Below are 12877 nucleotides of genomic sequence, written 5' to 3'. Positions count from 1 at the left end.
ATAGATTGTATTTGCGTATATATGCGATATACGCAAATACAATCTATAATGTCACAACAATCATCCAATACATACTGCCAAACCCGCTGCAATCATCAAACAACATCAATATCTTTGATTTACTCTGATCATCAACAGCTATATCACCCGATTCTGTACTCGTTGTTTCACCAATTTCTAAAGTGATAATCACTAATTTATCACTAGTGGGACTGAGTGGAGGCGCGGTAATGTGGTTGTTGAGATCGAATTCGGTAGTAGAATATTTCATTTGGATAAAATTTGGGTGGGTAGGTAGTATAAAATAGGAGGTTTATAGTTTGTATTTAAGGACGTGCGTGTATTTGATCATTAGTCTATATATGTGTGTGTGTTTATGTATATAGAGCTCAGAGGAGGAAGCAGTTCAAAATTTCTTTCAAAGTAATATTCGAAGTGATATGAGTTTTTTTCACTCTCGTCTTTTTTATTTGAAATATGGGTGTACCCTAAGACCACACACACATAAATATCAAATAAAATAATAGTAATTAATATTGAATAAAATTCATATTTAAATACACTTGTATGTTTCACATCTTAATTATCATCATTATATTTTTCTCTTATGATTACTTTTTCGGAAAGAATTGATGGTCTAAATTCCATTGCACTACAAATAAATAGGTTCATTGTATTGCAATTTTCAGGCATATTATTCTTACTTTCTAATAATTGTATGAGAATCAAAAATAACTTCTATTGTACATAATTTGTGTAGTGCTTAGTCTATTATATATAACGTTTAAGAAGTGTACATTGACTTTTGCCGTATTCATTTATAAGTACATATATATTATAGAGCCTAATTATTATTAAACTAATACTCATAATCCGTTCTAGTAAATTATATATCATACATAAACATGTCCAAGTTTATTCTATTTCAGGCCTTGTCGTGCACAATTCAAGCTATTTTGAAGAAAATCATGCACTAGTACAAAAAGGGTCTATAGCGTCGGTCAAAACACACTTTTAGCGTCAGTCAAGTGGCATAGTATATGCACGCGACACTAAAGGTATAGTCCTATTGCGTCGGTTATTTAGGCGACGCTTAAAACTGTCATAAGCGTCGGTTAAGTAAATACCGACGCTAGAAGGCCTATTTTAACCCGACACTGTACGGGCTATTTTAGGCGTCGGTTGTTTATGACCGACGCTAGAGGTCAGTTTTAAGCATCGGTTAGGTAAAGACCGACGCTAAAGAGTCAGTTTTAGGCGTCGGTTGTTTCATGACCGACGCAAAAAGTCCTACACAAATGATATTAAGTGTCGGTCAAGCTAACAACTGACACCTAAAGTATGTATAAGCCACGGCACTCTATATAACCAACGCTAAAAGGGCGATGCTAAAAGATAATTTTGTACTAGTGATGCAAGGTTAAGACCTTGAACAAGAAACTCTAGCACTTGAGTACCCCCACTATTTGACTCAAGGCCTTCAACGAGAAACACAAGCCCTTAAGCACTCCACAATTCAAGTAATGGCCTTGAATCATAATCTTAGACCCAAACTTGACATGAACAACCTTCACTAGTCCACTGTAATATATTTCTAAAGTAGATAATTTATAATGGTATACACATATACAATATAGATAGCTAGTATAAAACTGTAGAAGAAATTCATACTAAAAACAACTACAAGTGAATACCACAACGGCATTATCGTGATTCATATTTCTACAAGGGAATTTCGGTCTATATCGGTCAGTTATAAGTGGGTGTGAGTCCCATTTACTAACGTTCTTCAGCTGACATGGACACCGCATCACAAATCCGCCAAACACATTTCCGACCATCTTTGGTCATTTCCGACCGCCAAACCTGCGTGTAAAATAATTGGCCAGCTTTTAGCTTGTTGTCGACCGGTGATTGGCTGAGCGGGGATTAGGTGGAGCCGTAGCTTCATTTCCGACACTTTCCTACTTTTTGAATTATTATAGTCTCTCACCAAGTCTTATATAGCATAATTATACATATATTTGGTCTCTCACCAACATTTGTGGAAGAGAAAATATTTTTAAGGTATGGACTAACTACACCTTTTTTTGATATGTTTTTTAATTTCTAAGGTATAAAACGTGTAATTTTGAAATTGAAGGTGAAGTTGAAATGGAAGGTGAGGTTAAAATTGAAGTTGAAAGTGAACTTGCAGGTATATTTTTCTAATTTTTAGTTGAAATACCTTCTGATGGACTCATTTCCGACCACCTCAGTTGGTCGGTTTTATAACATGGCTCCCCAAACGAGCTCTGAATCTTTTTTCCGACCAACACATTTCCGACCGCTTGTAGTTAGTTTTAGGGCTATTTTCGTGTATGACACGTCAAATGTTGGGTCAGCTTTGTAAGAAAATGACCAAACGTTACCGACCAAAGGCAGCGGTCGGTTATATGTCTCATTTCAGACCGATCCGTCATTTACGAATCGGTTTTAAAGGACCAACGTGGTCGGTCAGGGGTAGGTTGTGACCACAAAACCGACCAATTTTGTAAGTAATTAAATTATAAAATTTGTAAGTAATTGAATATTTTTCGGAGAAAAAATTTATGAAAATACAAATGATGAAAATAAAAATTAAATAATGAAAATAAAAATTAAATCACGAATACATGTTCAAAATAAATCCCACTGCTATATTTTTGTAAATTTGATAACAAGTGTTTAAACAAGTCGGCAAATTTGATGAGATTCCTAGTTTGATACCCAATTGGCTAGTTGGATACATATTACATAAGTTAAAACTATAAATTAAAATATATTGTGATATATATACATTATATATATAATTAATATATATATATATATAATATTAAATGCAGTGTGGCGTGGTTTTAACCATATTTTATAAAACTGAACTGCAATCTAATATTTAATAACAGGCTCTCCAATTGAGTCCTGAATTTCTTTTCCGACCGACCTGCACATTTCTGACCTTTTTGACCTTTTGTAGTCAATTTTAGGGCTATACACGTATATGACACGTCAAAAGTGGGGCCAGCTTCCTAAGGGAATGATCAGAAGTTACTGACCAAAGGCAACGGTCGGCTATATGTCTCATTTCAGACTAATCCGTCATTTACGATTCGGTTTTAAGGACCAACGTGGTCGGTCTGTCAGTTGTCGGTTATGTCCACAAAACCGATCAACTTTGTTCATTTCCAAACGAAATGAGTGGTCGGAAATTTCCGCTTTTATTGTAGTGTTAAAGATACAAATCAACAACTAATATACACCATTTTTCTAGTTTTTTCGAACAGACTTGTTGCATTCGATATTATGTAATTATAAATGTGAAATGTGATATAATCGATATAAAATATATACAAATACAATTAATTATATAACAATTTATACATAAACGTGTCATCACCAAAGTATAAATAATTAAATTCTATCACAGGTTTTTGGGCCACAGGAAGGTAAAAAAAAAAAGCCCCCAAAATTTCTTAAAACCCTAATAAAATACTAAACCACCCGCGCAATGCTCAGTTTAAATCAAACGACTATAAATACTCGCACATTACACGCACCAAACTCGCTTTTTTATATTTCACTTCTCGCCTCTCCCAAATACGTTCTTTCTCTGCACTCTCTCTCTAAACCCTCGATCTCCGATTCAACTTGCGATGGCGAAGCTTTCCGACGAGTCACTATCCAACGGTGAAAATTCGTCGGAGGAAGAGCAGCTGAACAACCAGATGATCGAGGAGGAAGATGACGATGAGCTTGAAGCTGTTGCGAGAACCGCCGCAGATTCGAATTCCGCCGACGATGACGCCGCCGCCGCCGACGACAACGAGGTAAAGCTGCGATCTTTGTCAGCTTTTTGTGGTGGATCTGAGTTGCTTGTGTGTTTTTAATTGCGTTTATTAGGATTTATTAGGGTTTATTAGGTTTTGATCTGGAAAAGCTTGAAGTTTGTTAGGGTTTACTTTAAGTAGTCTACATTAACATGCGTTTGATTGTTTTTTTGTTGATTGTGCCTGTTTTGTGCTATTTATTGTGTCGTCAGTGTTTTTTTTAGGGTTTTTAGCTGTGAATTGAGAATTTCGTGTTTTTTTGTTTGTTTTTGTGCATTGTTTATGTAAATAGTATGTGTCACAAGGTGTTCTTGCAATGGTACAGATGTTTACTATTGTTTCATGGTTAATTTTCGATGTTAGGGATGTAATGAGGAGGCGAATGGAGAAGTTAGTAAGCGTGAGAAGGCAAGGCTGCGGGAAATGCAGCGACTGAAGAAGCAGAAGATAAAAGAGCTGCTGGATGCTCAAAATGCTGTTATTGATGCTGATATGGTGTGTATTTTCGAATTTCCGTTTGATATCTGTATATATATTGACTTATGAAATCTTGAGTGACTAACGTTAAATGTTTTTGTTTGTTTTTGCTGTAGAACAATAAGGGAAAGGGGCGTTTGAAGTATCTATTGCAGCAAACGGAGATCTTTGCACATTTTGCCAAAAGCGATAAGTCGTCAAAGAAGAAGACAAACGGAAAGTATGGCTCACATTAATTGAAAATCATATAAAATTATGAGGCTCTTTATATGCGAATTTGTTTGGTTATATTAGTTGTAGCTGTTTGAGCATGCTTTCTCTTTAAGATACTTAGTTGTGCATGGTTGGGTAAATAGATTGAAAACTAACTATATGTAATGGTTTTCTTTGGTGCTTATCACCTGCACACAGTAAGCAAATGGTACTTAAAAGGGTCAAAAAGGTGGCGGTGCACGTAGCTGCCACAGTGTAGGAGTTCAAATGTGCAGGTGTTTGTCTAATAAGTATGTAATGTGTATATTAGATAAGTGTTCATTCCCTTTTGATCTTTGCATCTTATTACTTATTTAGGCAAGACACTAGGGTTTGTGATGACGTAGCTTGACCCTGGTTTTCCACTTTTGCACCTGATCCGGGGGTCGAGCACAAAACTGCTTTCTAAGCCTCGGTTTATCTAAGCTGGTATAAGCTAGCTTACAGTTGAACTCCTAGAAAAGTTATATTTTATTACTCTTATTGTGACAAGACCAGGTTTACCACTTCTGCTCTTCTAGTATGTTTGGTTAGAAGACTTGTGAATTGTGATTGTTTTGGCCCATTAAGTCAACACAAAAGTATCAGCAATTAAGTCAAGTGAGATGTAATTGGTAAAAAAAATATATAGAAAGTATATTACTCCTAACTTGATGAGAAACTACAAGTCTTAATAAACCTACCTTATGAGTTGATTTTCGAAAATACAAATTTATACTATGGAATGGGAATTTATGTTATACTTTACATGTCTAATGGCTTATTTATTTATTAAATTTACAATCCAGAGGTCGTCATCATGCTTCCAAAGTTACTGAAGAAGAAGAAGATGAGGAATATCTTAAGGAAGAGGAAGATGAGCTTTCTGGGGGAGTGAATACGCGGCTACTCGTGCAACCCTCTTGTAAGATTTACGGCCTTTCCAGGTTATAAACTGGCAGTTGAAGTGTATAATAGCTTGTTACCTGCAGCTAATTCTGTTATTAGAATATTGAAGAATGTTGAATTGTTTCTATGTTTTCCTCCTTCCTAATAAAGCTTTTAATTCTAAGTATTCTTTTTATGTCATTTTTTATAAAGCCTTTATGTCTTTATCTATATAACACATTATTCTGACCAAACTTTATTCTATAGTTTGCTTCCTTCTTTCAAGTTGATAACCAAAATATGGAATTTGATGTTGACACTTGTAGGTGCTTACTGTTCTAGCTTGCATTGAATAGTGTTAATTACATATTGATGTGTCTTTTGTTATCTATGTGTCTCCGGCTTTCAGTGCAGAAATTAATTTGAAAAGATCTTTGTTGCATTAGATGCTTATACCCTGCAGATGATACGTACTTTTATTTCTTATAAACACTGTCAGTGAGAGTTTTCGTTTGGAAAAGATATTATTACAATTTTGTTTTGAATTAAGTAGTGATAGATATTGCAAGTATTATTTGGAATGATGGAAGGAAGTTATATGTTCCCTGGCTTCTCTTCTGCAGGTATTCAAGGTAAGATGAGGGATTACCAACTTGCAGGTTTGAATTGGCTGATTCGTTTATATGAGAACGGTATAAATGGAATCCTCGCGGATGAGATGGTATGCTTTGAAATCACAAATTTTAATTTCAGTATATTGATGTTGAAAAATAGATAATTATTATGTTAGCAAATCATATTATCTACTAATTCTAGCGGATACCGTATTTTTTGTTATGTAGGGGCTTGGCAAAACATTGCAAACCATCTCCTTGCTTGGTTATTTGCATGAATTTAGAGGCATTACTGGTCCCCACATGGTTGTTGCTCCAAAATCTACTCTCGGAAATTGGATGAATGAAATTCGGCATTTTTGCCCAACACTTCGTGCAGTCAAGTTCCTAGGAAATCCTGAAGAACGAGTAAGTTGTTTTCTCCATGCTTTATTAATCATCATATCCTCATTTCTTCATTGGATACTGGATCTGAATCAGTAATGCTTATAAATATGTTTCTCCAGCGATACATACGCGAAGACTTACTAGCTGCTGGGAGTTTTGACGTTTGTGTCACCAGTTTTGAAATGGCAATTAAAGAGAAGTCTGCCTTGCGCCAGTTTAGCTGGCGCTACATAATAATTGATGAAGCTCATAGAATCAAGAATGAGAACTCAATTCTTTCAAAAACTATGAGACTTTTTAATACAAACTTCCGCCTTCTTATTACTGGAACTCCCCTTCAGGTACTTCTATAATAGTTCATGTATTTTTATGGGTGGTGAATGTAACTTTTGAAAGCCCACTTTTTCACTTATTTAAATAGTATTTGTTTCTAGTTGAAATACACTAGCCCCAAATACGTAATTTAATTGATAAATTTGTCATTACCTGTCATTTTGTGATACTTCGTGGCACCCATTATGAAAGCAATAGATTATACTACCATTCTTTCACATTCTTTTGTAATGACAAATTATATGCAGTTATTAATTACTTGATGCAGATACGTTAATTTCATTCAGTTTTTTAATATATTCTATATTCTATTTTACAGAATAATCTCCATGAACTCTGGTCTCTACTGAACTTTCTACTACCAGAGATATTTAGCTCCTCGGAAACTTTTGATGACTGGTTTGGAATTTCTGGTGAAAATGACCAGGAGGAGGTTGTTCAACAGCTCCATAAGGTAAGTCTTTTTCTCTTCAGCTGTGACTTATAAGTCCTAATTTACTATATAATTTTAGTCAATGATCAACATTTTGTTTTTGCCACCTTAGGTCCTTCGTCCATTCCTTCTGCGAAGGTTAAAATCTGATGTTGAGAAAGGCTTGCCCCCGAAGAAGGAAATTATACTCAAGGACCAAGGTTGGCATGTCCCAAATGCAGAAGCAGTACTACAAGGCTTTATTACAGAAAGATCCTGAGGTTGTAAATGCTGGTGGTGAGCGTAAGCGCCTTCTAAATATAGCGATGCAGCTGCGTAAATGCTGTAATCACCCTTATCTTTTTCAAGGTGCTGAATCTGGTCCTCCATATACTACAGGAGATCATCTTGTAACAAATGCCGGTAAGAAGGCAATCCTTTTAATTATAATTTATTAGTTTTATACTTTTATAAAACCTTCTATCCCCAATAGTTGGTAGAGCACACTTCTTGATTAAAACACGTGGACAGGGAAAATGGTTCTGCTAGATAAGTTGCTCCCGAAGCTGAAGGAACGTGATTCAAGGGTTCTAATATTTTCACAGGTAAACCCCTTAGACATTTATATGTGATGTTCAAATATAGTGAAATTTGTTGATTCAGAATCTCAGAATGCTGCAAGTGTAAACACGAGTTGCCATTTGTCTTCTGCTTTTTTTCTTATTAACATTGGATTAAATGTTTTTAGATGACAAGACTGTTGGACATCCTAGAAGACTACTTGCTGTATCGGGGATATCTCTATTGTCGAATTGATGGAAATACTGGTGGTGACGATCGTGATGCTTCGATTGAGGCCTTTAATAAGCCAGGAAGTGAGAAATTTGTCTTCGTATTATCAACTAGAGCTGGAGGCCTTGGAATCAATCTTGCGACTGCTGATATAGTTATCTTATATGATAGTGACTGGTGAGAGTTCCCTCTTTTCTTTCCAATAGGATGTTTTTTGGTTTATTGCGGATGTAACTTAACTCTGGATTTTAATGCCCGCAATTAATAAAGGAACCCTCAAGTTGATTTGCAAGCTCAGGACCGTTCCCACAGGATTGGGCAAAAGAAAGAAGTTCAAGTTTTCCGTTTCTGCACCGAGGTTGATATATATCTCCGCTTATGTGACACTACATGTAGTAAATTTTACTGACTAATATAGTGGTTTATTTTGTCTCGCTGAGTAGTATACAATTGAGGAAAAAGTTATTGAGAGGGCTTATAAAAAACTTGCGCTTGATGCATTGGTTATCCAACAAGGACGACTAGCTGAGCAAAAGAGTAAGTAATGACTACTTTACCATCTTCATTGTGATAATTTTTGATATGTCGTTATAGCATATTTTCTTCCTTCAATTCCTGTGCAGCTGTTAACAAAGATGAACTATTGCAAATGGTTCGGTTTGGTGCTGAGATGGTTTTCAGTTCCAAAGATAGCACAATTACAGACGAAGATATAGACAGGATCATTGCTAAAGGAGAAGAGGCAACAGCTGATCTTGATGCCAAAATGAAGAAATTCACAGAAGATGCAATCAAATATAAAATGGATGGTACTATGCAATTTCTTACAATTTCTCCATGTTTACATGTGATTTGTTTATCATAAAGATATAACAGTTGAGTAAATAAATCATTTTGTGCAGCTGCTGAATTGTATGATTTTGACGATGATAAGGTACTGCATGTGCTCAAAGTGCTTTGTGTTTTTCTCTGAGTTTTAAATGGGATGCTATCATTTTTCTCAACTCTTTGTTATATTTGACAGGAAGAGGACAAGGTTGATTTTAAGAAGATTGTTAGTGATAATTGGGTTGAACCGCCTAGAAGAGAAAGAAGGCGCAAGTAATTTTAATATTCTGTTTCTATGTTTTAACTTAAAGATTGAGCTTGTTATATTAGGAACTGCTAAAATAATTCATTCATTTCTTTATCAGTTACTCCGAAGCAGATTACTTCAAGCAAACAATGCGCCAAAGCGGTCCCTCAAGGCCGAAAGAGCTTCGAGGTCCCCGAATGCCTCCATTGTATGTATACTCAAATCTGATACCTTTGACTAATTGCTTAGATCATTCTTTTTGCTAATGATTATTGGCCCAAATTTTTTCTCCTTTGTGTAGGTATGACTTTCAGTTCTTTAATTCTCAAAGGCTCGCTGAGCTGTATGAAAAAGAATTTCGATATCTTGTGGTGGGTATTATGCTTTTTTACCTTTACTATGTTGGATAAGTTCTGTTTTCTTGATCTTGTAATAGCTCCAACTAATAGCGTCATTTTTATAATGCTGTGTAGCAAGCTAATCACAGAAATCATACAAAAGACTCCATGGACATTGATGAAGCTGAAGGTTGTGACTTTTGAGCTTAAATTTATATACTTACATTAGTAATAGTTAAATAAAATTTTCATTATGTTAATATTCTAAATATTATGAATTATCTAGGCGGGGGCGATCCTTTGACAGCTGAAGAGCAGGAAGAGAAGGAGCAGTTGCTAGATGAGGTCTGCAAGCGTTTTATATAATATATCTTCATCTCAGAGACCTCTTTTTACCAAAAACTGAAATGTCTGTGATTGTAGGGGTTTTCAACATGGACTAAGAGAGACTTCAATACTTTCATTAGGGCTTGTGAGAAGTATGGCCGGAATGATGTCAAAGCTATTGCCTCCGAAATGGAAGGTAAAACAGATGAAGAAGTTGAAAGATATGCAGAAGTTCTTAAAGAAAGATACAAAGAATTGAATGGTGAGTGGTATGCTTTATGTTCTACATTTTTTATTTTTGTATCATTTGTTAAGTACAAATGCATATGTTTTTCCTAATAAATAGGTAAGTTTAGCGATGTTGAGCACATAATAAATAGATAAGTTGCGAATCAATAATTGTTATAAAGCCTGTTCACTGTTGAATATTCTGTCTTCAGATTATGACAGGATCATAAAAAATATTGAAAGAGGAGAGGCTAGAATTTCACGCAAGGATGAGATCATGAAAGCAATTGGAAAGAAAATGGACCGCTACAAGAACCCTTGGACAGAACTAAAGATCCAGTATGGTCAAAACAAAGGAAAACTGTACACCGAAGAATGTGATCGTTTCATAGTGAGTATTTAATGGATGTGTAGTCTCATTGATGCTGGTTTCCTAGTGAGTAATACTTACATATTTTTAATGTTTATCCTAGTTGTGCATGACTCACAAACTTGGGTATGGGAACTGGGATAAGCTTAAAGCAGCATTCCGGACTTCACTTTTGTTTCGCTTTGATTGGTTTGTCAAATCACGTACTACTACAGAGCTCGCCAGGAGATGTGACACATTGATTCGGTTGGTGGAGCGAGAAAACCATGAGTTTGAGGAGTGGGAGAGGCAAGCTCGTAAAGAGAAGAAACTTGAAAAGGTTTGATAACAAAACACCCTCAATTCACTCCTTTTGTGTAGAGAATGAAGTCATGAGCATTATCACTTAGTGCCCAACAATTTTTATAAACTTTGTGTTCCGATATCTTTTATGCCAGAATGATACACCATTGAAGCCACCGATGCCTGTGGAAATAACTGACAATGATTAATGATTTTGTGACCCCGGTATGCATTTTATTGTTTTCTCCTTTCTCATAATGTAGTGAAGTTATTTTAAAGGGATATTCTAACAGAATTATGTTCCGATGTTTTCAGGGAGAGAGCTCTAGGACATATTCCTAGGAGTTCATTGTGACATAGACCAAGACCTCAACCAAGAGCTCTAGGAAAATTTTCCTAGTAGTTTATTGTGACATAAAGCAAGACCCCAACCAAGAGCTCTAGGAAAATTTTCCTAGTAGTTTATTGTGACATAGCAAGACCCCAACCAAGAGGTCTAGGAAATTTTTCCTAGTAGTTTATTGTGACATAGAGCAAGACCCCAACCAAGAGCTCTAGGAAATTTTTCCTAGTAGTTTATTGTGACATAGAGCAAGACCCCAACCAAGAGCTCTAGGAAATTTTTCCTAGTAGCTTATTGTGACATAGAGCAAGACCCCAACCTTGAGTTCTGGGAAAATTTGCCTAGCAGTTTATTGTGACATAGAGTAAGACCCCAACCAAGAGCTCTAGGAAAAGTTTGCTAGTAGTTTATTGTGACATAGACCAAGACCCGGCCAATTGTGACATAGACCAAGACTCCAACCGATTCGTTTATACAATCAATCAACCCTGCCAGATAATATAGCTAGTTTTTCCAATTATTACTTTGATCTTACATGGAATTAAATGTACAAATCTTTTATAGTGAATTTTTATTGCTGCCGGTTTTATCAGAATGTTGAACTCTGAATTATGGTAAGATGAATGTTCCCCTGTTGGGGCATCTGTGGGGATATGCATGTTAAGTTCCTCTGTTTCTTACTAATGTTTGCTTTCCATACAGTTCAAGCGACTTGTATTAAGTTCATCTTCTTTTAAAAGATGAACTTGCGTAAAAAAATGACAATGGCTTTTAAAGCATGAAAGGTTAATATTTTATTGGGAAAATGAATTTTTTTTTCACCCAACTATCTATTTTTTTAGAAATCTATCACTGAATTATAAACTTTTTCTTTTTATCATTAAACCTCACCTTATCATTAGATTTTGAACATCCCATTAACTATTCCTTTAACTTTTAGGAAAAATTGGATTTTTTTTAATCCCCAAGCTATTGACTCTTTCATATATTTATTATAAAACAATAATCTTATCCAATATAACTAATAACTTCACGTACGTTTATTTTATTTTAGGTATTCTGCTAAATTTTATAATTAATCATTAAAAAATTAATCATCATCATCCTAGACTGTTTTACTTATGTGTATATATTTAAATTCTTATGATTTGTGGAAGAATATAAGTTATAATTTCGAATAATTCTCATATAATATATTGTGATATTGTTTCTTATCATCAATGTCCAAATTAAGTATATTAAAGTTGTTTGAAATACTAGTATGATTTTTTTTTAGGGTGTGATCGAAGATGATATTGCAGAATGATGAGAATGATTTATAGTTAAAAATTAAGAATACTTCATTTAGTTAACGCTGTTGAAATACTAAAATTTATGTTTAAGAATATATCATCTATGTATGCACACACTTATGTAGGGAACCGTCAGTAAAATAGAACCATTCTGCTGCAGAAACCTAAATTTTAAATAGATTTTTAGGATCTAAATTTAAATATATGTTTTTTTTCATGTTTTTTCATGTTCAAAAATAATTTTAAAATATAATACATAGTTATTCACATTTTTTGCATGTGAAGATACTTAAGTTGTGCACCTACTAGAAATAAGGTAAGGGTCCTGTGGTTCTCGTTCTCTCTTGGATATGACCCCACTTATATATTCACACTTAACACACTGATTTTAACGGCAATAACTAAATTTTTTAACCAAATGCTTATAATCAAATACAATTGTAACATTAGTGATTTAAAAAAAAATATTATGTAATTCAGAGGTAAGTTACTAAAAGTATAAATACTTGAAAGACAAAAAAATTATTTTTAATTGTAAAACTTAAGGGAATGACAAAAATCACATATGTCCTTGATGATAATATCAAAAACGGCCCCAGATTCGACAAAATTAGGGGTGTTCATCAAACCGCCCACACCGCAT

The 12877-nt window shown here is 34.7% G+C and overlaps 1 pseudogene; it reads left to right on the top strand.

Moving 5' to 3' along the window:
* The first annotated feature begins 3607 nt into the window (after positions 1–3607).
* Positions 3608–11539, top strand: LOC108202993 (ISWI chromatin-remodeling complex ATPase CHR11-like; annotated as a pseudogene).
* Positions 11540–12877: the final 1338 nt, after the last annotated feature.

Source organism: Daucus carota, chromosome 9 (assembly GCF_001625215.2).
Source record: "Daucus carota subsp. sativus chromosome 9, DH1 v3.0, whole genome shotgun sequence".
NCBI classification, from domain to species: Eukaryota; Viridiplantae; Streptophyta; class Magnoliopsida; order Apiales; family Apiaceae; genus Daucus; species Daucus carota.
This window is presented reverse-complemented; position numbering and strand designations above follow the sequence as displayed.